We start from the raw sequence: 25,293 nt of genomic DNA on the forward strand, positions 1-25,293 counted from the left end.
TACTTTCATATTCCTTAATTCCTTTAGTCACCCACAGAAACAACAAAACTACCAGTTCATGCAGTCTTGGGTATTTCTTGGCTCATCAACTCATCAGTTATGGGCTTTCCTGCAGATGTACTAGCTCAGAGAAGAAGGCTGTTGCTACTCTCTTTGCATTATTTATATTGCTAAAATACCCAGAAAAAATCCAGTCAACTAAAAGATTTTTTTTTTCCATGGAAAACTAAACAATTACATTTTGTACTTTTCAAGAACTTTTGTAGCCCAGGATTTAGGTTCTGAAGGCATTGTTTTGCCATTTTTAGTTTAATGTCTCAAATTATATATAGGAATCACCTCGTCTTGTAATTTAGGTCATACATATCCCTTCCTTTTAAATAAACAGCTGATCCTAATTCATTTTATATCCTAAGTTCAGCCAAAAGCCTCTGAGTACCTCTTTATCTTTCTCAAAACTGCAAAACCTTCTTGCACATCCTCTCTCTCTGTTTCCCAAGCACAAAATAAAGTAGGAATGCAAAATACCCATCTAAATTCTATTGAACTTGCTGACCTTCTACCACGGAGATCATGATTAATACACTATTAATTTCTTGTATTTGCAGAGTGATTAAATTTTTTCTACTTCACACTTTATTCTCAGTAGTTATAAAAGTTTATATAAAATTTAGATTTTTTATACAAATAATTATTGTGTGCAATGGGTGTGTGCAAGATTGATAAAGTTATACTAGACACTAAGAAATAAAGTGTGTTAATAAATATCAGCAGGTGGAATAAGGTTTTAGTGGCTTTTTTTTTTTCACTTGGTTATCATTTCCATGAGAAAGACTAAGGTAGCTTCATGTAGAAATATATAATAACAGGTAACTAACAAGATGTATTTTGATTTACTTTAGCTAATTAAAGAAAAAAACACATCAAATCATGTATAATGGTTTGAGAAAAAAATACAAAAAAATCTGTATAATATTATTTTGATCTTAAAACAGTGAATAAAAGATAAGCATTTTTATTCAATCATTTTTTTTTGCCTTTTTTATTTTACAAAGGAATCTCTAACACATTGAGTCCATTTCAGGGAGGCAGTGTCTCCCTAGTTATTTCAGGGAAATTTTTTCTCCATAATTTCAAGTGAGTTTTAAAAAAGGAGGAAGTTAATAATAATAGGAGCTTGGTACCCAGCTCCTAAATACTGTTTACTGATTACCCAATGTCTGATTTTTGTTTTTATTACAAAACCAGGGAGACTCCCTCACAACAACATCCAAGAAAAATTTCAATGCGCACTGAAAATTATTTTTTGGATTCTTGTTATATCTTTGCATTGAATGAATCAAATTTATCACGATTTTAAATATAAAAAGGATAACAGAGTAGCTTCTTTATTTTTCAAAAAAAGCTTTCATTTTTTAGAACAATCTCTTTTATACGTACTACTGTGATTTAATAAATATGCCTCATCCGTACTGCTTTCAAAATGATTAGCTAATGACCTTACAGATAATCATGTAAATATCTCCACTGATCAAAAGAGAATGGTAGAGAATATACCACTCCTTCACACCAGACGAAGGCCAAACTCCAGAGACTTACTTAATTAGCTTAGTTCATTGCAGGCAACATTTTTCCATGTGTATTAAAAAATAACCTGCATTATAAAGTTATTTTGAGAAATAAGAATCACCCATTTATTTAATTAAACTAATTGAGAAGTCAGAGTAATCCCGGCCCTATGCTGTACACTTGGATACAGAGGAAAACAATATAATACAGTTTCCTGTTCTCATGGTTCAGGACAGATAGGAAAAAAACAAATAAAATAAGTGTTACACAGTGTATGCAATAGGATGGGACTCTGGGCAGCTGTTTATCTGCTAGAGTCAGTGAAGGGGGGGGAGGCACCAGACCTGAGGAAGAACATCCGTGGTTGAAGGGACAGTAAAGGCCTATAGAACAGGGTATGCTTATGGGACAGGAGAGGCCATTGTGGAAAGAAGCACAGTAAAAAAGAGAATTGAGGTGGCTGCACAGCTGAAGATTAAGAGTACAGGCCACACAGAGTGGATTTAGAGTCTGGATTTTATGCGGTGTACACAGAAATCATGAAATGAGTGACAGGATCATATAAAGTGCTCAAATAGTTCAGTACCCAGCCCATAAATAGTATTTACTGATTACTGAATGTCAGATTTTTAAGGTTTTTATTATAAAACCAGGGGGACTCCCTCACAACACACATACAAGCAAAAAGTTCAATGTGCACTGAAAATTATCTTTTGGATTCTTGTTATATCTTTGCATTGAAGAAAACAAATGAATCATGTTTTGATATTTTTTTTTTCAGACTGGGGATGGAACCCAGGTGTGCTCCACCACTGAGCTTCATCCTCAGCCCTTAATTTTTATTATTATTATTTATTTTGGGATGGAATCTCCCTAAGTTGCTGAGGCTAGTCTTGAACTTCTGTGATCCTCCTGCTTCAGCTTCCTGCATTGCAGGAATTACAGGCAGCATCACAGTGCCTGGCTCATTCTATTATACAACATGGCAAATCATTCTTTATCATGAGTTGTATAAAATTAAATGGAAGAAATTAATAAGTAAGCTAACATAACTCAAGAACTATTGAAAAATATTTTTTTATTAAAGCTAAAAGCTGCCACCAAATTAAGAGTAGCAGGAAAGTTACTAATAGCATTATGACAGGTAGCTATTACTAAGAGCAATAAAACATAGCATCTTCCTATTACATATTATTATTTATTAGAAATGTCTACATTGAGTAGTTTTTTCTTAAAGCACAAAAATTAAAAGCATATTCTGAACTTGCATACTACAACAACTTGTAAGGAAAGCTCAATTCTAGCAACATAATTTTGTCAAATAGAAAGTAGTAAATCTTGTATGGGATTGAGCTGGTGACTATACATAGATCCAAAGTAAAAACCCTGTCTGTTTTAGAAAAAGCTTCAGAAATTAAAACCTATTAAAGGAAAGTTAGCAAAGACATATACTTTAAAATCATACTAGATAGCTTCTGCATAATGGCCAAAGAAATTTGCTTCTATCAAATTTATTTGGTCAATATTATCCACTGCTTCAAAGCATTTTTAAAAATTGTGGGGGTACATGTGAATGTGTGTGTAGATATCATCTTATATCATGGATAATGTTTTGGGAAATCCATCATTATTTAACCCTGAGGTGGTAGAATCACTATTTTAACTGTGACTTTACAAAATTTTTCTGTTTATAAAAGGAATTAAAAATATATAGTTTAATAACAATATTTTAGTTTAACAAAGATCTAAAAGTTATCTCAAAGTAAAAACATATAAAGCATATTTACATATATTTTAGGCATTGCCAACGTTTATTAATCTTCATACATTCACTATTTCAACATCAAATTTTATTATTCTAAAGATTCTGGTCTCTTCTGATACATCTTTCTACAGTTTGACCTGAAGGCCTTACAATTCTTGCATATACACAGAATAAGAAGTCCCAGTGGGAACAACTTAGACTCTACCAAACAAAGTGGTGTAGGGTTAAGGAGTGCTACTGGAACCACATCTGCTCTTGCAGCAGGAGAAAGCTTTGGTGAGATGCATATTTTGGCCTTAGTGTTTGGCATGAAAACCGTGGCCTTTTAACTCCAACATGATCCTTCTGACAGTGATGCATTATTATTTTCATAACCCTTACCCTGGATTTACTCTAGTGAACTCGGAAACTTCAGCTAGTTTTGCATATATCACTGATGATTTGCAGCATACTCTGACTTTGACCTTCTGTTGTAATGCAGTGCTTCGGCTACAAGATATGAAACCTCATAAGAATGTATTCATTTCAATTCACCAGGCTGTATATGAAATCTGTCTCTGATTATGCATCATCATAAAAATGGATGGTAATTTAAAAATTCATTATAACAAAGAAATGCATTGATGCTTCTGCTAATATATTACCACATAAATTTTTTTAAAAAGAAAAGAAATCAGAATATTTAAGAAATGTAAAGAAAATGAACTCAGAATACCAAAACCATGAACTGACTGAACAAGATGGTTGGAAAGACTTATTCTGGGAGTAGAGTGAAAGAAAATAAGAGAAAAGAAAGGAGAAGAAATAAAAGGAAAAGTTAATCCAAGGAAGAATACCGGAAAAATTGAATAACATCCCTTAAAAAAAATATGGGAATAGCAGTGAGTAAAATAAAATGGTCTGAAATAATTACAGGACTGAATCTGTGTGAATTAAAGGTGGAAAAGGAAGAAAACTATTCCACTGATTTATTTTTTATTTAAAGAATCTTTAAAATGTTTAATATTGACTTAGATGGTTTGTAAAAAAAAAAAAAAAAAAAAAAAAAAAGGCATGCTGTTGTTCAGTCTTCATCTATGGTGTTTCCACGACCACTTCTTTTTCTGTGGCTTCTTTCAATGCCCAAATTATATCACATTTCTTGCTCAAGTCCAGACCACTGAAAACAAACAGACTCATATCCAGGGAAATCACCAGATCAACAATGTCCAAAACACAATGCAATGCCATGAAGAAGATAAATAAAATAGATAGTTATAGTTATACATGTTATAGGTTCAGGATGCAGCAATGCAGAGCTCAGGAGCACAGCCATGTTTGTCTTATGTTGTTTCTCAAGTTCAAAAACACCTGGACTATCTCAGGGTGACTGGATATTCCTGCTGTGAAACTATAGAAGTCTTGCAAGCTCACAGGTTTGTTCTCAAGGTCTTTATTTTTGGATGCCTGAAGGATCATCTCATCCTAGTCCAGCTGCTTCACAAAATTTGCTTCTATACTAGATTGGATCTTATACATTTCCTAAGTTCACAGAGCTCCTTTCTGAGGTTCTCTAGTAGGAGCTGGGTTGTTTCATAGCTTCCTCTTCTTGTCTATGTATTCTTCTTTGGGGATGTCATCTGCTGGTGCTGTGTCCCCAACAACGGACAAAGTCTGCCACATCATGAACCAGGGGCTTGGCATATACATCTGTTTTTGTTAAGGCAGATGTGTAAAATCATATATATACACATATAAAAATTACTGGGGATTGAACACAGGGGCACTTTGCCACTGAGCTATTTCATCCTCAGTCTTCTTTTTTAATTTTGAGACAGGGTCTTGCCAAGTTGCTGAGGCTAGCCTTAAACTTGGGATCCTTGTGTCTCAACTTCCAGAGTCGCTGGGATTACAGGCATGTTCCCCAATTCCTAGCTCTAGTGATAAATATTTATAATAGTAAGAAACTTTAATCTATAAATGACATGTTAACTTATGAACTTGGCACTCTATTTGAAGCTTAAGAAAAATTTAGTAAATGTTAAATGTTACTCCTTATATTGACAAAAATTTAGCATATGGATATATTACTTTTAAGAAATACATTTTTTCTCTTTATAAGTCTGGAATATCTTTAAAATGGAAGAAACTAAAGCACAACAACTTACAACACAGGAATAGAAAGGGGAAAGGAACATGGGGATATAGCAAAGAGGTAAAAAGATAGCTTGAAAACAGAATTACAATTGAATTTGTTCACTCTCTGGTTTATACCCCAAAGACTTAAATTCAGCATACTACAGTGACACAGCCATACCACAGCTCAATTCATAATAACCAAGCTAAGGAACCAAACTATGTGCCCTTCAACAGATGAATGAATAAAGAAATTTTGTATTTCTTTGGAATGTTCCTCAGCCTTAAAGAAGAATGAAATTATGGCATTTGCTGTTAAATGGATGGAGCTTGAGAGTATCAAGCTAACAGAAATAAGCCAATCCCAAAGGACCAAAGGCTTGAATGTTTGCTCTGATATGTGGATGCTAATTCATATTGGAGGGTAGGGAAGAATAAAGATACTTTGGATTAGAGAGAGGGGAGTGAAGGGAGAGGAGAGGGTATGGGGCTAGGAAGGATAATAGAATGAATTGAACATTATTATCCTATATGCATATATGATTACACAACTTGTATAATCCTATATCATGTACAACCAGAAGAATGAGAAGTTATACTCCATTCATGTATGATGTGTTAAAATACATTCTATTGTCATGTATAAATAATTAGAACAAATTTAAAAAATTAAAAATTCATATTAAAAACAATTGGTGTATGTGTATTTTGGGGAAAAAAGATACTGTGCAAAATAGATATTATCAGAAAGTTCTAAACTGAGTAGATACAGAACACAGCAGAACAGGGTCATCAATGAAATAAAGAAATTTTAGTAAGATGCCATGGTCTGGATAAAGCAAAATTCTTGATTTAGAGGCCCTTCGGACTGTGAAGAAGTTGACAATGTCTGGTTTCAAGGTTCTTCTACGATTTTTTAGCAACAAAGTTCCCCTTGACCAGACTCAAGACAAACTGATTCTTTCTGAGTTCTGGAAAAGAAACAGTTCAATGGGATCCTGCATTTGCAGAAGAGAGAGTGAGACCATTTTTATGCTGATATTGAAGTTACTGTACAACTATTAACATGCAAAAGCCTTGACAGCTCTTCTTTGAACATAGCTCCAATTATTTTTATTTTAATTTTCTTATTCCAAAGTAAATTACTGTCTTCACTGGTTTGGGCTCTAGGCTTACTCTCTCTCCCAAGGCACACTGGTGAATACTGGCTGTTAGGTAATAATGTTCTGTATTTACAGAGAATTGAATGAAAGACATCCTTGTTAAAGGAATTTTTCATTTTTTTTTCTGGCAGTTAGACAGAGTTTTAGCCAAAAGGATCCAGTAAGGAGGTGGAGAGAAAAATTCATTCAGTAGACAGGCATTAGGCAACATTGGGAGGGGTATTTCATTATGTCATTGTATTCCATTACAGTGTCATATGTATGTACTAGAAATTTTATAATGGTGAATACAATGGAAAAGTTAAAAGAACATTTTTTAAAAAGAAATGTAAAATAACAGAAACTAATAATGCCTTAGAAATACATCACTCACTACATAGGACAGTACGGCAGTACTGGTGTTTGAGTATTAAGACTTCTAAAAAGTAGTTTGATAATGAAAGAAACAAATATCTCCAGACACTGGATGAGACTTGAAAATAGCATTCTATCAGAATCTAATCTTGAGCAAGATGAAAACTGGATGACTGCTTCACAAGGGTCTCAGCTTGCCTTTTCTGAGAAACAGTTCCCTGCTGAAGCAGAGATGTATAACCACAGCAAGACATTTTATCAAACACACAGACTCATAGAACTCAGAAGTGAAAGGAACCCTGGAGATGGAGGAGTTCTACTCTTATACTTTATAGATAAGGAAAAAGAGGGTGTAGAGATTAAGAGTGTTGCCTATAGCAGTTCAGGTAACTGGAAACACACTGGCATCTCAAGTTTAATCCTCCAATATTAATGACTAATATGTATTTTCTTTATTTTTTCTTTTCTCTCTTTTTTCCCAAGTAAAGGAAGTTTTGTTTTAAGGCATTTTATCTATGAAATATCCTAAATATAAAAAGGGGTGGGGATGTGGCTCAGTGGTTGACTGGCTCAATCCGAGAGAGAGAGAGAGAGAGAGAGAGAGAGAGAGAGAGAGAGAGAGAGAGAACCCTGAAGGTAAGATGAAGGAATTAAGCAAGAATGAATAAGTAGCCAGTGGTATGTACTGATATCCACTTAAGGAGGAAGTTCAATTCTCTTAATGGGAGGTGAATGCATGGGATATGAGGTTATCCATCCCAAACTATTTAGCTTGCTTTTCTAATAATAGCATGTAGTTCCTGCTTGGATTCTTAGATAAGTAGTCAAGTAAGGATGAGGAATAATGCATGATAATAACCTATTACCTCTTAGGTTCTTAGAGTCTGCTGGTCTCTCCTACTTTTTCCCTCTAGAGATAGCCCTCTACATTGCATGAGCTCATTTCATCCTGGTTGTTTCCTGCTTTAATAAACGAACAGGTCAACCATTGTTCCTGAGGGAACCAATGTATTATTGTAGACTATATCCCACTAATTAGTAAAGTCCTTCAGAAAGCCAGTCATAGAATGGATTTCACTTCACCATACTTTTAGGAAGGCATACATAAGGAATAAAACACCCATTTCCTACTATCCAAAACCAGAGTTTTGGATAATGAATTTTTTTTCTCTTATGGTAGTACTGAAAAGGCTTACCTATAATCATTAATAAGTCTTAAAAAACAAAGCAGTAACATCTTTAATAAAGAAACTTGCTCTAGAAAACTTGGAGCAAATGCTTCTAAACTCTATCACACCTTTCAATCTTCCCTCCCCAGAGTGTTCTGAACCTAATTTAAAGGACTCATTCTCTGCTTTCTTCCTGTCTTGAGCACATAAATGGAAATGAATCAAAGATAATGCAGCCATCATCAATAATTTTGTAATAATGTATGTACATAGATAGTGTAATAACTACTTGACTATTAAGCTGTCTTGATTTTTACCTTATGGTTCTTTGTTCTAAATTAGCAACATTAAATTAATGGGACAGATGATGTTTTGCTGAGACAAAATCATGGCTCCCAAGGTGATCAATAGCAGGAGATTATTTGGGGATTAATTTCTAAAGTCAGGAAAATTTTCATATAATTAAAAACGACTGGAGATCCCTTTGGAAAATGAAGAGTGATCTTAATAGATCTAACACAGCCAGTTTCCTTGACATTTGCACAGACTGCTATCAGTTGACCCATGTCGTATTTTGTTTTGTTTCTAAAAAGGCGTTTATATATTGTTAATCTGTGTAGCTATATCAAAATGATCATTTCTGTGCAACTGAAACCCTGCTGCTGAGAGATGCACACAGGCTTGAGAGGCAAGAAGGATATAAACCCAAGTATGAAAACAGCAGATCTGTGTTTTATGCTCATTTGTGGCATGGGAATGTTGAATGTAGCTCTGGTTTTGGAATAGATAAGATGCACCTCCTCTGTTGGATTTTTCATAGTACTTTGATTATAAATGCATGTCCAAGTCACTTAACATTACTGGTAATCATGCAAATTAACTAAAATATGGATATTCTACAGATATTTTTTTTAAATTAGAAATATTTTTAAAATATGTTTCTTCAAAACATAATCCGAGTCACCAAATGTCTCCTGCAGAATTTACTGACCCCTGAAAGCATGTTCTCAAAGTATTAGGACTCTCCAGTGACAGATACTTCAAGATAAAATAGTCCCCATTCATAAAGCACTAACACCTTAAAGTTATCACATCAAATGTATATCTGCTTTGCAAAATATAACTGAAATAGAGGCACTGTTAATATATGACATGAGCTACACACAGGTTTTCCTGGAGGTTGCTGAAAGCTGGCTTAGCAGACAAGTTTCAGTGCTAAATAAACTAGCACTATGAAAAAAAAATCTTCAAAAAAGAATTCCTTTTGAAACTGTCACTGTAGTGAGTTAGCCTCTTTTGATTTGGTATTCACTGCTTTGGGACTAGAAATTGCTAGCTTCCATTTGCCTCGTGGCAAGGAAGAGAAAATGCATTTATCCATTCTGCAAGAAGACAACTTTTAGAAATGATGGCCTGTGCTGTTCCCAAAAGGGATCAAATGGAAGTCAGGTAGACTTACCTCCCTGCTTTTATAATCACTCGGCGAGAGGAGGATGTTGTGGGAAGACTAGTTTCAGAGCCCGTTCCTGTTTTCATCATTTATGAATGCAAATAACAACATGAAGAATCTACAATGAAGTTTGAATTCTCACTATTTCTTCTCTAGAAGTAAATTAAAAGACAAAATCTACCAATACTACGTAAATATGTCGTTTTTTAAAAATATGTATTGCACTAAGTTTCAGAATTCCAGAATTTTTTTAACTCCTTAGTGAAAAATAATATATAAAAAAGCAAAAATATCAGAAGATACAGCTTTGGAAATCTGAAAAAGTGAACATGCTAATGTAATCAGCACCCAGATCAAGAAACAAAGTTCTATACTGTTGTCTCTTTGCTGAGGGTGTGGAGTTTTTAGCTTTTTATACTTATAGACATACCATATTTAAACATGTATTTGTTTGAAGTAGTTGTCTTTTGGCTAAAACCAGACACCTTTAACTAGCTTGTGTACTAGCTCCTTTAGAGAAGTTTAAATATTATACCTGGCTATTAAAAAATATATATTTTTAAAAAAATTTCTCTCTTTCTTTCAGCCAGAAGTCCAAATTTTTGCCTCCTTATTTCTATTGTTAATATATAGCCACTATTAAATAATAATCTTAATTTCCTTTTGCATTTTCCCAATTACTGTCTCTACTTTCCACTGAGGCCAGAACATACCTAAAAAAAGTCCTGGAACCAGCCAGAAAATACTAAACAAAATAAATAATGGAATAAAACATGACCTGAAGAGTGTCAATCAAGAAACCATTTTAAATATAAAGCTGAAAACATATTTCTCATATAAAAATACTCTATTTTGAATTTTTGAATGGCCTTAGGGGTATTTTTAAATAATAACACCCTTTAGAATTCTTAATTATTTTGTGCATCAATGTATTACTCCTCTTTTATTTAAGTTAAACTCATGGTTTCTGAGTTATTACAAAAGAATAAATAAAAATAAAAAGGACAGGTAACCTAACAGTAAAAACGTTATTATTGTTCTGAAAATAGGATATTTATATTCTAAAAAGCTGTAATTTAATTTGAATGTTTTTAAAAGCTCAGCTCAAACTAAAATTAGTGGCCACATTTTTGCTTTTGGTTTTAAAGCTCCATATTTTTTTAAAAAATTTGTTCTTTGTAGATATACCTGACAATGGAGTATATTTTGACATATTATACATACATGGATGTATATATAGAAGCTACTCTGACACTTGGAGACTAAATAATATGCTCTTGCATGACCCACAGATAACAGAAGACATGAAGGAGGAGGTAAAAAAAATTCCTGGAGGTAAATGAGGACTCTGATTAAATTTATCAAAATCTATGGGACACTATGAAGGCAGTACTAAGAAGAAAGTTTATTGCATCAAGTACATTCATTAAAAGAAAAAAAAAGTCAACAAATAAACAACCTGACATTACAGCTCAAAGCCCTAGAAAAAGAGAAACAAACTAACACCATAAGTAGTAGAAGACAGGAAATAATTAAAATTAGGGCAAAAATCAATGAAATTGAAACAAAAGAAATAATCCCCAAAATTGACAAACACAAAAAAAGGTGGTTCTTTGAAAAAATAAACAAAATTGACAAACTCTTTGCCACCCTAATGAAAAGAAGAGGGGAAACTCAAATTATTAAAATTTATGATGACAAAGGAAACATCATGACAGATACTACTGAAATACAGAATATAATTAGAAACAAATTTGGAAATTTATACTCCAATAAAATAGAAAACCTCAAAGACACTGACAAATTTCTCGAGGCACATAATCAACCCAAACTGAGTCAAGACAACACACACAATTAAAACAGACAAATTTCAAGCAAGGAAATAGAAGATACCATCAAAAGACTACCATCCAAGAAAAGCCTAGAACCAGACAGATTCACAACTGAGTTCTAAAAGACCTACAAAAAAGAATGAACACCAATACTCCTCAAATTATTCCATGAAATAGAAAAGGAGGGAGCCCTTCCAAATTCATTCTATGAAGCTAGTGTCATCCTGCTACCAAAAGCAGGCAGAGATATATCAAGGAAAGAAAATTTTAGACCAATATTCCTGATGACCACTGATGCAAAAATTCTCAATAAAATTCTGGCAAATCATATACAAAAACATATTTAAAAAATAGTGCACCATGATCAAGTGGGGTTCATTCCAGGGATGCTAGGTTGGAATGGAAATCAATAAACATAATTCATCACATCAATAGACTTAAAGATAAGAATTATATGATTATATCAATTGATGCAGAGAAAACATTTGACCAAATACACCACGCTTTCATGTTCAAAATACTAGAAAAACTAGGAATACTAGGAACATACCTAACATTGTAAAAGCTACCTATGCTAAATCCAAGGCAAATATCATTCTAAATAGAGAAAAATTGGAAGCCTTCCCTCTAAAAACTGGAACAAGACAGGAATGCCCTCTTTAACCACCTCTATTCAACATAGTCCTTGAAACTCTAGCCATAGCAACTAGACAGACTAAAGAAATTAAAGGGATACTAATAGAAAAAGAAGAACTCAAACTATCATTATTTGCTGACAACATGATTCCATACTTAAAGGATCCAAAAAACTCCACCAGAAAACTTCTAGAATTAATAAACGAATTCAAAAAGTAGCAGGACATAAAATCAATACCCATAAATCAAATGCATTTCTATACATCAATGATGAATCCTCTGAAAGAAATTAGGAAAACTACCCATTCAAAATAGCCTCAAAAAAAAAAATAAATAAAACAAAACAAAAAACCTTGGGAATCAACTTAACAAAAGAGATGAAAGTCCTCTACAATGAAAACTACAGAATACTAAAGAAAGAAATTGAAGAAGACCTTAGAAGATGGAAAGATCTCCCATGCTCTCAAATAGGCAAAATTAATATTGTCAAAATGGCCATATTACTCAAAGCACTACACAGATTCTATGTGATTCCAATTAAATCCCAATGGCATTCCTTATAAAAATAGAAAAAGCAGCTATGAAATTAATTTGGAACACTAAGAGACCCAGAATAGCCAAAGCAATCCTTAGCAAGAAGGCAAAAGCAGGAGGCATCACATAATCTATACTACAAAGTTATATTTTAAAAAAATAGCATGATGTTGTCACCAAAATAAACCAATGGTACAGAATAGGAGACACAGAGACAAACCCCCACAAATACATTTATCTTATACTAGACAAAGGGGCCAAAAACATACATTGGAGGAAAGATAGCCTCTTCAAGAAATGGTGCTGGGAGAACTGAAAAATCCATTTACAGCAAAGCGAAATTAAACTCCTGTCTCTTACCATGCACAAAACTCAACTCATAGTGGATCAAGAATTTAGGAATTAGACCACAGACCCTGACCCTAATAAAGGAAAAAGTAGGCCCAAATCTTCATCATGTCAGATTAGGCCCTAACTTCCTTAACAAGACTCCTTAATCACAAGAAATAAAATCAAGAATTAATGAATGGGATGGTTTTAAACTAAACTGTTTCTTCTCAGCAACAGAAGCAATCAATGAGGTGAAGAGAGAGCCTACAGCTTGGGAGCAAATTTTTGCCACACACACATCAGATAGAGCCCTAATCTCCAGGATATATAAAGAACTCAAAAAGCTCAACACAAAAAACAAACAAACAACCCACTCAATAAATGGGTTAAAGAGCTGAACAGACACTTTTCAGAAGATAAACAATCCATCAACAAATATATGAAAAATGTACAACATCTCTAGTATTTAGAGAAGTGCATATCAAAACTACTTTAAGATTTCATCTCATGACAGAATAGCAGCTATCAATAATACAAACAACAATAAGTGTTGGAGAAAAGTGTGGGGGAAAAGACACACTCATACATTGCTGGTGGAACTGCACATTGGTGCAACCACTCTAGAGAACAGTATAGAGATTCCTTAGAAAACTTGCAATGGAACCACCATTTGACCCAGCCATCTCCCTCCTCAGTCTATACTCAAAGGACTTAAAATCAGCATACTATATTAACACAGCCACATTAATGTTTATAGCAGCTCAATTTACAATAGCTAAATTGTGGAAGCAACCTAGATGCCTTTCAATAGATAATGAATCAAGAAACTGTGGTATATGTACACAATGGAATATTACTTAGCATTAACAGAATAAATTATGGCATCTGCAGGTAGATGGATGGAGTTGGAGAATATCATGCTAAGCAAAATAAGCCAATCCGCCCACCCCCCCTCCAAAAAAAAAAAAAAAAAAAAACAAAGGAGGAATGTTCTCTCTGATAAGTGGATGCTGATCCATATGGGAGGGCATGGAAAAAATTGTGGAACTTCAATTGGGCAAGGGGGAGGGGGATGAAGGGAGTGGATATGGGAGCTGGAAAGATGGTGAAATCAGATGGACATGACATTATTACCCTAGGTATATGTATGACTGCACATATGGTGTGACAATACATCATGTACAACCAGAGAAATGAAAAGGTGTGCTGTAGTTGTATAAACCAAATAAAAATGTATTCTACTGTTATATATACATAATTAAAATAAATAAATAAATTTATATAAAAAAGAATCAATATTACATTAATAAAAAAAATATTAAAACCCTTCAGTGACCCAAATTGCTTCAAAATTTTCTTAGAAATTAAGCAAGTCTTCATAGTCAGTGTAGAAAGGTCTATGGTTACCACACAAATTTTAGTTTATATTCAGTTATTAATTACACTACTCCTAATTTGGAAATCAAGAATAAGAAATGTCTATAAAGAAACGTATTAGAAAGGTATGAAGCAAAAATAAATACATAAAATAATAAAATAAAAGAAGCAAAAAAGAAATGAAGCAGGACTTATAGTCTTACAAGAAGAAAGAGTGTTGGATGTTTTCAAAGATGTAGAAAAGAGAAATTAATATGCAATGCAAAGAAATGCAGAACAGGTGAAAGTTTTCCTGATCAGACAAAGAAGAGAACAAATGTTTCTGTTGGGAGAAACAGGGAGGAAAGAAGTTCTCTTCTGGGTTCAGGTAATGTTTACTTTATTTTATGAACAGAACATTCTGTAAATATCATTAAATATTTAATTTGAATAATTTCATCAAATGATTTTTAAGGTCAAATATCTATTTATTCAGGGTACCCTTTCCATTTATCAAATTAAACAGTCAACTAAAAACCTAAAAGAAATTAATTGTAATTGGGAAATGGAATGTGCAAACTCTAGCACTTCTCTCTGATGACTTCCTTCTTTCCCCAAACCTCCTAGAACATGATAAAGAAATATCGTGGCCATGGGGAGAGCAGTGAGGACAGTGTGAAAGGCAGGAAGCCTGCTGGATATTTGTGGATAGTAAAAAAAAAAAAAAGAAAAAAAAATACCATAACTAGTCTCTCAAGGGAATAAGATTTCTCTAAAACTGAACTGTATCCTTTACATTTTGTCTGAGTCAATGGGCAAGTAATTTCATTTCTCCTCTTGATTCCCTTTAATCAAAGGAAATGCTGTTTATTTTAAGTGGAATTAATTGATGATTATTATTTTCAAGTTCTGATGAGGCTGCAAAAAGGAGTTAAAAAAAAAGTTATTTAAAAAAAAAAACAAAAACAGAAATTGCGCTGGGTACCGGGGCGCAGGCTTTTAATCCCAGTGGCTCGGGGGGCTGAGGCAGAGGATGTTAAGTTCAAAGTCAGCCTTAGCAAATTGGTGAGGCCCTGAGCAACTCAGCAAGACCCTGTCTAAATTTCAAAAAACTTTAAAAAGGGGTGGGGGTGTGGCTCATTTGTTAAGTGCCCCGAGTTCAATCCCTGGTACCAGAAAAAAAAAAAAAAGCGTTATGAAAAACATAAGTTACAAAGGATGAATGAAGGTAAAGCATAAGACTTTCTCAAAAACAAAAAAACAGAGATAAGCCTGAAATCTGAAAAATTAGATTGCATGTAGGAAAGGTTTCTTCCCCTGAAGACATCATTTTGTGTTGAATTGCTTTAAAAACACCCCATATTTTAAGAGATAAAGAATATTCTGAATATATTCTTTAAAAAGAAATGATAATGCAGTGCTTTACATATCTTTCGATAACTAGGTGAATGAATATGTAATTGTGAGGCTTAATGGCCATATTTAGGCATTAAAATAAACAGGTGTCCAATGAAATAAATGAGATGAATAAGGACCATTTAGTCTTCCATATTGATGATGATTAACCAAGTTGAAATGCAGGAAGCTAGAGAATCAGAGAGCTCACATTTATATGATGAGACTTGCAAGAGCAAAAAATACTGCAGGATAATAGGCTTCTTTTGGATCATTTAAGAGGTACTGAGTAGTCCTAAAATCATTCGCATGACTCACATCAAGCTGCCTGTGCACAATGAAAGCTAGAGAAAAACATGAAGAATATGAGAGTATAATTCTGAGATCAGTGGGATTAGAGAACAACATGATTTAGAAATAGCCCTTTATGATAAGGGAACTAGATTACTCTATACATCAGAATAAAAAAGCACTAATGAGAGGAGGTAAACCATCCTGATCTTTATTCATATTTACTGTGCATGAGAGTTCATTCCTTTGGTAACTGTGGCCCAAAGGACTTTTTTAAAAAAACTGACTCTATTACATTCTTGTTTTATATTGTTAGGGCCTGAACTTTGGCACACATATAAACTAGAAACCCAACGAAAATTAAATTATTTTGGTTTTTAAATAATGTTCTAGTAACTACGGTTCCACCCTAGGCAAGTCAGGTAACGTTTCTGAGGATCAATTTTTATTTCTATAAAATGGAGGGACTGGGCTAGACAGTCCCTTCTATTATGTTTTTCTCGTTCTATTACCCTGAACTCTCTCTGTTCTTAGTTTCTAATATTAAAAACAGGTACTTTAAAAATAAATTTTATAAGACATAAGATGTATTGTTCTTACTCCTTTCTTTTCAGAAGAAAAGTCACTTTGACAATTCCTTCTCAGCCCACATTTCAATCTCTTCCCTATAAGTGAAAAGGCCTAAAAGGCTGTAGAATTTGTGCATGTAGAATGTTACTTTCTTGTCAATCATCCCTTTCTCAGCTAGTTCCATGGTCCTGTCCCTTTCTCTCCCTGTTTAGTCTCTTGTTACTACATATATTTCACTCAAAAACTTAAAAATGTAAAAAATTAGTAACATAATTTGTGTGGTCCACTCTTTAAAAAAGATATCTAGATTAAGTGTGAGGAAAGAGGAATATGTACTGTAAGTGCCTTTTATTATTATATTATAAGTGCTTTTTGTTATTATATGTTAAAATCCAAAGACCAAATTTTGTGTAAAAGTTAAGAATAAAGTAAACTCTCCTTCAAATTTCTAAGTGATACAAAGTATGTGAATAATCAGGCAGTAATTAAGTGCATCTTCTTCTTTCAAAGTTCCCTTTTTTTCTTAAGAGAATTGAGATTTAATTAAGCTTATTTTGGTAAATGAAAATTATTCAGCTCATGTCCTATGCCCCAGGAGATTACTTTGGCACACCTGTAGTACAGGAAAAAAAAAAAGTAGGAATGACTTCCATCCTTACTAGGAATATTTGAGTACCAGTTATTAAAGTTTAGCTTGTATAAAAATCAACTGGGGGAGCTTGTTAAAATTTCAGAATCCTGGGTCTAGTGGTGTGCTGGTAACACACCAGCTCTCTGAAATAAACATGTACAAGTGTATTAGTTTATTGTAGCTTTTACTATAAAAAATATGTAGCACTAACTTCATAAAAAATTTAGAATATAAAATAATTTATGTCTTGTGAATGCCATACAAGCAGTTGAATTTCACAGCATTCTTTCCTTGATTTTTGTTGAACTCTTCCATAGCTTATCTATGGTTGCAATTGTCCAATGAGTTCAGAAAAGAATGATTGTTTATATTATCATTTCCTGAAACAACAAAGACCCACGTTGGGACTGCACTTGCTCATTAATGAGGTCAGCAAAATCTTGGCTGTAGTGGATAAGGGAAATACTGGAAGAATATTTCCTCAAATTCTTTGACCATTCACAACTATCTGTATTAACAATTTTTTTCTATCATTTTCTTTAATCTAGAAAACCTCTAAAATAATAAATCCCAGTCTGAGGTACAGCATTTGTCGATGTCCATGGTGTAAACTTTGACAGTGTGGCTAATTTCTAGCCATCAGCTCCATGTCACTGAACACTGAGTTAGGAAGAAATGAGTGGCAACACAATGTTTTGTAGTATTTACACAAACACAACAAATGTAAAAACCCTCAAAAGCACAGACAATCACAAAACACGGTAAAATAATTAGGAGGTGATAATTCTTTAGAAGTGACTACCTTATCCAAATGATGCCTATTTTTAACAATCAGCTCACAAAATACCTGCAAATTGCCAGTTGGCATTTGTAAACCTCTTGTGAAAGCCAGCTCCAAGACACTACCACCTGAGCCCTACTTGTGTATTGATCCAGTAGGTTATTTGAGACAGAAATTTTCATTTTCACCAATGAAAAGTCTGAGTGTAAGTAGGTCTCAGATTAGATTTTCAGAAGTTTTGCTCTAGACTATGTATTTTAGAGGTAATTCTATTAATGCCTTCCATCTAAATCAAATCACTTTAATGGAACATTAAGGAGAGGAAAGCCTTTAAGAAAACCACCACAAAATTTTTAATATGTGAGAATATCTAGTTGTAGATAAAAGTGTGGGGTTTGCTCATTCGCTACGGACTATAAATTATAAAAATTACACTGCTGGGTAATTTGCTTGAATCTGTTAAGAAAACACCGTGACCCCCAAAATTCTATTTCTAGAGATCAACCCTGTAGTAGCAAAACATGGTCACCTAATACATTTCTTAACATTAAAGTTCACTACAGCATAGCTTGTAATAGCAAAAACTTAAATCTTAAACTCCTTTAATAAAGAACAGGATACATAAATTATAGTAGATCCATACAACAGGATACTAGGGAGCCATTATAAATAAGAGCTGCATGTGCTGTCTTTGAAATATGCCCTGGGCAAACTGTTAAGTGGAAAAAAACAGATTCAGATCATAGAAAATGTGGTCAGATTTCTGTCAAAAAAAAAAGCACATATATACATGTCTGATGTTTCTATATGTATAGGAAATGTTAAGATAAGTATATGAAAAGCTGATTAGGTATAAACAGTAGTTGCCTGGGGGTTAGGGTGAGGAGTGTGAGGGAAGAAAGGGAAATGAGCTCAAAGAGGGTTTTATACATTTTTTTCTTAACAGTAGTGGTATTACAAATTTTTACTTTTCTTTTTAATGCTTTTTTAATATCCAAAAGATGGAAAAATTAATTTCAGGAGTGAAGTTTCTTTTAAATGAAAAACATGCAAACACACCCAGATAGATTTCTCCAATCCTGCTTAGTATTTCAACTGTTAACTCAAATATTAAGGAATAGGTTTCCTTGTCCCAATACCGGAACTTCTTGCATTCTAAAATCAGCAAAGCTACAGAAACCTGGTGCTTTTCATAAAAGTTTGGCAGCAAAATCTGACCTAAACAGACTGTAACCTTTTTATCTTTTTATCCCTTTTGGTGTCAATATTTGAACATCTGTTATAAGAATATGTGTGTATTTGATTAGGGATGGTGCTTCACATTACCAGATGTGATAGAATGTAATACATAATTTAGGCACTTGAATACCTTTCAAAAATATTAGAAATTCTTAATTCCAAACCACATCTGCCCCAAAATGTTTAAATGAATGCTTGTGTCCCCTCATCAAGGAATATCAGAGAAATTAGATGTGGCAGTTGCGGAGGGAAGGAAAGGAAGTTGGCAGATGGCATGAACAGCACAGCATCAGGAAAGAAAGGGGAAACTGAGGAAAGTGCACTCTTCCTGGAACCAGCGATGAGACTTGCTTATGCAGGGCTACTGTCCCTGCAACTGAGAACATGGAATCATTATGTATGCTCTGGAATTCTCTGTTTTCTGGAAGGTGGTCGGGATTGCTGGGCCATGTGCATGTCAAGGTTCTGCGCAGGTAAGGTCTTATTTAGTGCTAGGCAGGTGCTATCTGTGTCTCCCTCTCAGTACTGAGATTCCATGGCTTTTGGGCATCTCAGCTGTGGATGGGAAAGAATCGATAATGCCCCTCCTCAATATTTGCAATTTCAACAAAGATTCTTAAGTATGGAAATCAATTAAAATGCTTTAAAAATATGTATGTATGTATGTATGTATGTATGTATGTATGTATATATGTATGTATGTATGTATGTATCTATCTATCTATCTATCTATCTATATCTTCACAGTAGCACTCACTCTGCAAAGTGAGTAAAAGAAGGCTTGGTTTATCTTGCTGGAAAGCATGCAGGCAGAAGATACCTGTACAGATTTGGGGAAGACAACAAGGAAGCATTGAGAAGCAACTTTGACCCAGTTTCCCACTAACTTTGCAATCAGGTATCAGGGAGTCAGGAGCAATCAAATACTTACATTGAAGTCAGAATAGTCTGCTTTATTCTGGAATGAAATAATTTTAAGTGCAGTTGCCCTGCCACTGATCTCTGCTCTATCTTGTTCAAAAATGCATTAGCAAGGGATTTTTTCCAGGCTCACAATTTCAAAGCTTTTTCCAATAGCTTGCTGGCAGTAGCCTTGTAAGAGGCAGAGATGCAGCTGGAGCCACATTGGAATTAGAATTCTTCTGGAGTCCTCTTTCCCCTTCATCCTGCCACGGTTAGCATTCCTGCCTGCTTGCTCTACTGCTCCTTATAGGAATCTCTTATGTGTGCACGCATGAGCGTGTGCCTGCACAGGTAAAAACCTGTGTCCAGGAACATCCACCTGCACAAGCAATGCTGAAGCCACACCTAAATGGATCATAATAGCAAGAGAGCAAGAAAAACTCAAGTCTGAATGTCACCAAGTCCAGGCACTAGTGTTCCCATGATTTTATGCAAACAGTTCCCCATGTGGGCTCCAAGTCAGTTTATTCTAAATTTCCAGATGAAAAAACAACAATGAAAAATTTTAAAAAATAAAACAAGTAAGCAACCTAAATGAAAGTTATCTAGATTCTAAATATAAAGCATGAATTTAGAACAAGGAAACTGGTACCCCTAGGAAATCAACGTGGCAACTTTAAAAATCTAATCGACTTGTGATCTTACCTGCTTCTAAGTCCCTCTCTTTCACTACACCTACTTTGTACTGGTTCACAGGGTCACAGCCATTATTTTACTTGCATTCATCCTGATGGACATGGAGCTACATGAGAGCGAACTTTTGTCTTTACTAATCTTTGCCTCCTTGTGGTGTACTGTTCAAATTAAAATGACTTGAAGTAGCCAGGCAAGGTGGAATATGCCTGTAATTCTAGTGCCTCGGGAGTCTGAGGCAGGAGGATCATAAGTTCAAAGCGAGCCTCGGCAAAAGTGAGGCACTAAGCAACTCAGGGAGACCCTGTCTCTAAATAAAATACAAAATAGGGCTGGGGACTTGACTCAGTGGTTGAGTGCCCCAAGTTCAATCCCTGGTACTAAAAACAAAACAAAAAACAAAAACAAAACAAAACAAAACAAAAACCAAGAATTGAGTTGAAGTAGTAGCCTGACAAGAAAGGGACTGTAGAAAACACAGAAAAGCACATAGGAGGAGGCAATAAGCTCAGTTCGATGGAAAAACCTCTGTGTATTCTTAAAAATTGAAAGAAATCAGAGCGCAATAGTGAACATTCAGTATGACATTCCATTATTATGAAGAAAGGGGAAAGGGAATAAGCAAGATTTGAAACTAACATTTATTGACAATCTGCTCTGTATTAGGCACAGCTATAGGTATTTAACATACACTATCTAACTTATTTTCAAAAGATACATAACATATTTTAGAAAGACTTCTATCCAAAATGCTTTAAAGTTCCAGTACTTACAAGGCAAAAACTGTAGCTTTCTGAAAAATGTAGCTATTGAAAATGATGATCCCCTTAGGAGTCTAAAATTTTATGATCTAATTTTAATAATGCAATTCCAGAAATCTGGAGACTATACTTTTTAGGGTACACATCAAGGAGAGTTGAAAATAGGATTTCCAAGTTTGACTCGTTTAATTTTGAATGTAAGTAATAAACACTCACTCTAAGAAAAAGCAATCTTTTTTGGCTATATTCCCAGGAACAGGCTGCAATTTATAAAATGCAGGTGCACATTGAGGGCTGTGATGAAGGTGTGGGAAGCAAGGCCTTGAGTGTGTGTGTGTGTGTGTGTGTGTGTGTGTGTGTGTGGTATCATTTACAATACCTTAGTTTTCCTATGTGTACCATCGGCTTAATGACAGTAGGTAGATGATAGCTTGGAAATTTTGCCAACCTAAGACAATAGGGCCATACACTTGGGAAGATATCCTGACCTCCATTCTAAGAATATCAGTTCCAACTTCAATTGGTGAACACATAGGATTTCCAATTTGAGAAGTGTACTATTGTTGGAGATTAGGAAGCTTATGACAGAAATGCCAGAAATCAGAAGGCAGTTTTCATAAGATTCTCTTGGGCCAAAACATTAAAAAAAATTTCAGCATCATTCTATAAAATCTCATAGGAATTTTGTCTTCAGAAAATTTGTTGGGGAAGAAAACAAACAAGAGAAAAACAGACTTTGCTTAAAAAAAATTGACCAAATCAAACAAAACACTGTATGTTTGTGGGGGTGCTGGGGCAGGGAGACAAGGTGGAATCCTCCATTTCCACTAGTCTAATTTCCTAAAAGGGCAAGAACGTGGTCTTTGACCTTTGTGTAGCTGAACTATAAATAATAAAAACGGCTGTGGAGAAGGAAACTCCACATAACTAGGAAAATTCTACTGGCAATATGACAAACACGAACACAATGCTTTAGAAGGAACCAACATCCTCTATATCATGGGCAATTATGACCAACAGTTGCATTTGGGGAAATTTATCTTTGTACAGGGGCTATAATAACAAGTAACAACTTACTACTTACCAGGTACTTTTATACAAACCATTACAATCCAATTTTATAGATGCAGAGAGCAAAGAGAGGCTTGGTGACAGTAACACAACTAGCCCATGCCAATCCCAGGCTATCTGGATTTCGGAGTTTGGTCACCAAGCCCTGACCATGCTACCATGGGAATTTCACTTCTTAATAGACTATATTCTGTTTACATGAAATATTAATTTGTAAAGAAGTCAGAAGTCCACATTTGAAAAAGAAATCATTCTGACTTTCCTGATCCCCAATGTGGTTCTCTCTGGCTGTCTACACACCCAATCCTTTCTACAGAGCTGTGGAAAAGCTCCCAGCATTGTGAAATAAAATTCCAATCAGAATACTTGGAGGAAGAACACTATGAGTGCTTTCAGAATGAAATTCTACCAGGGATCTTAGTGGCCTTGTGCCTCAGTTTCACCTCTCTTCTCACTTCTTGCCTCTTCTCCCTTCCTGTCTCTTACTACGGTAATGCCAAATTGCCAAGAGCTCCCTGGGTATGGGAGGCTGTTTCACTCCAGTACCCCTGTGCATGCTTTTTACCTTTATCCTGCCTACCTGGGAGCTCCTGAACGGCCTTTGAAACCCTGTTCTGGTTCCACCTTCTAGGAAGCCTTCTCAGACCCTTTGCCCTTATAGATCGACCTGCCTGCTCTTGCCTCTCCACAGCACTTCTACTATTGCCTATAAACACGCACTCTTTGTCCTTATCACTCCTGCTGGAACACAGTAAACTCTTCTGGGCAGGAAGGTTAGTATATCCAGCACCAGCACAGGCCCAACACTGTGATTGACATGGCATTTCATAAAGTTGGCTGTTTTTAAATGATCTTTTTATAGCTTCACATTCTGTGCAATTTCCAAAACAAACAAACAAAATAAAACATACATCTCATGTAATCCCGCAGAACTCACAGCCAATCTTTTCCTACAAATACAGAACACAGTCCATACAGATGGACCCTGCTGATTTCAGGTTATGCTGTCTCTGAAACTCTATCAAATTCCCACACGTTTGAGAAGATATTTTATCTTCCCTGCTGGTGCTTTATTCTAGAAAAGTCTTAGGTTTCTCAAATCCTTAAAACCATCCCTGGGTGGAAAAAAAATGCTCATTCCCCTAAACCAAATATTTCCTTACATTTCAGTAGAATTAGTTAATTTTCTAATAGTGTTCTTCTGATTTACAATTTATATACATGATATATTATTAATATTTTTTAAATTATCAAGTTCTAATCTTCACTGACACTGGTACTGAAATCAGTGATAAATTATATGAGTGTATATTTGTGTGTGTGTGGATATATACATTTATGTGTATATAATGCATATTTATTTATTTATTTTTCTCCTCTGGTACCAGAGATTGAACCCAAGGGTGCTTAATCATGGAGCAACATCCTCAGACCTTTTTAAAAATTATTTTTGCTTTTGAGACAGGGTCTTGCTAAGTTGTTTAGAGCCTCACTAAATTGCTGAGGCTGGCTTTGAACTTGTGATCCTCTTGCCTCAGCCTCCAGAGCTGGTGGGATTACATGCATGTACCTCCACACCTGGTGAATACTTAAAGCATTTTTAATAATTATAAGATATGATGATATTATTCCCACTTCTGGGTACATAAGAAGATAAGTAAGGGATTGTAATATAGAACCTATTTAAAAACACAATTCACTCCTATAGCAAACCAGGCATATGTAATAATTACATTAATTCTTTTGTTATCATGAGGGAACCAGTGGAAAGGTAGAACACTAACCAGCAGATACTGAAGGATGTAATATGGTGCTAAAACTTGTGGAATTTTAAAATGTAAAAGGTAACATTATAATACTTTCAAGGGAAAAATTCACACACTCCTATCTTTTTTGCTCATAATTGTTTCTCTTTTTTTCTCCTTGTTCTTTACAATCCTTATAAACATACAAGCATACATATACCCTTATATAGTCTGTATTAAATTTTATTATTTGTTAAACATATTGTTTTGCCATTCATTTAACCAGTCCCCTATTAAAACACATTTGTTAGCTTTCCAGTTTTTCATATTAATAATTATTGATGCACAAATAGCTGTTGGTAGACAGTTCCTTGTTAGAAAAAAAGAAATCTCTTTCTTCAGAATAAAAGCCTAGAACAAAGGATTGGAGTGGTGGCTCAGTAGTAGAGTGCTTACCTAGCACATGTGAGGCATTGGGTTTGATCCTTGGCACCACATAAAAATAAATAAATAAAATAAAGGTATTGTGTCCATTTACAACTAAAAAAAATATGTTTTAAACTAAGTTTAAAAAAACACTTGGAACAAGATTTTACTCTTATATATTAAGTGCATATGGAATGATAAAATTGCTTTCCAAAATATTATACTAATTTATAAAGCCTCCCAAACTACCAAAGTCACTGAAACCCTTGTAATCCTGGGTTTCATAATTCAATCTTCACCCACTTCAAATTTAATAAATGTAAAATGCTATTTCATGTTTTTAATGAGATTTGTATTTTATCATGCAATTATTTACTGTTCTAAACCACATATAGCTTAAGAGGCAAGACAGTACCTAATGGTACTGGATGAATTACATGTTGAAGTTTTTTTGGTTTTTTATTCTATTATAATAAGTTTTATGAATTCAAACACTAGTAATCATTCTACCTTA

General features: G+C 34.4%; 1 protein-coding gene across 7 annotated transcripts in view; it reads right to left on the reverse strand.

The window, feature by feature from the left end:
* Positions 1-25,293, reverse strand: part of Pam (peptidylglycine alpha-amidating monooxygenase) — a 289,187-nt gene that overhangs the window by 75,835 nt on the left and 188,059 nt on the right. The gene's annotated exons all lie outside the window — the stretch shown is intronic.

This window comes from Callospermophilus lateralis, chromosome 5 (assembly GCF_048772815.1).
Source record: "Callospermophilus lateralis isolate mCalLat2 chromosome 5, mCalLat2.hap1, whole genome shotgun sequence".
Lineage (NCBI taxonomy): Eukaryota > Metazoa > Chordata > Mammalia > Rodentia > Sciuridae > Callospermophilus > Callospermophilus lateralis.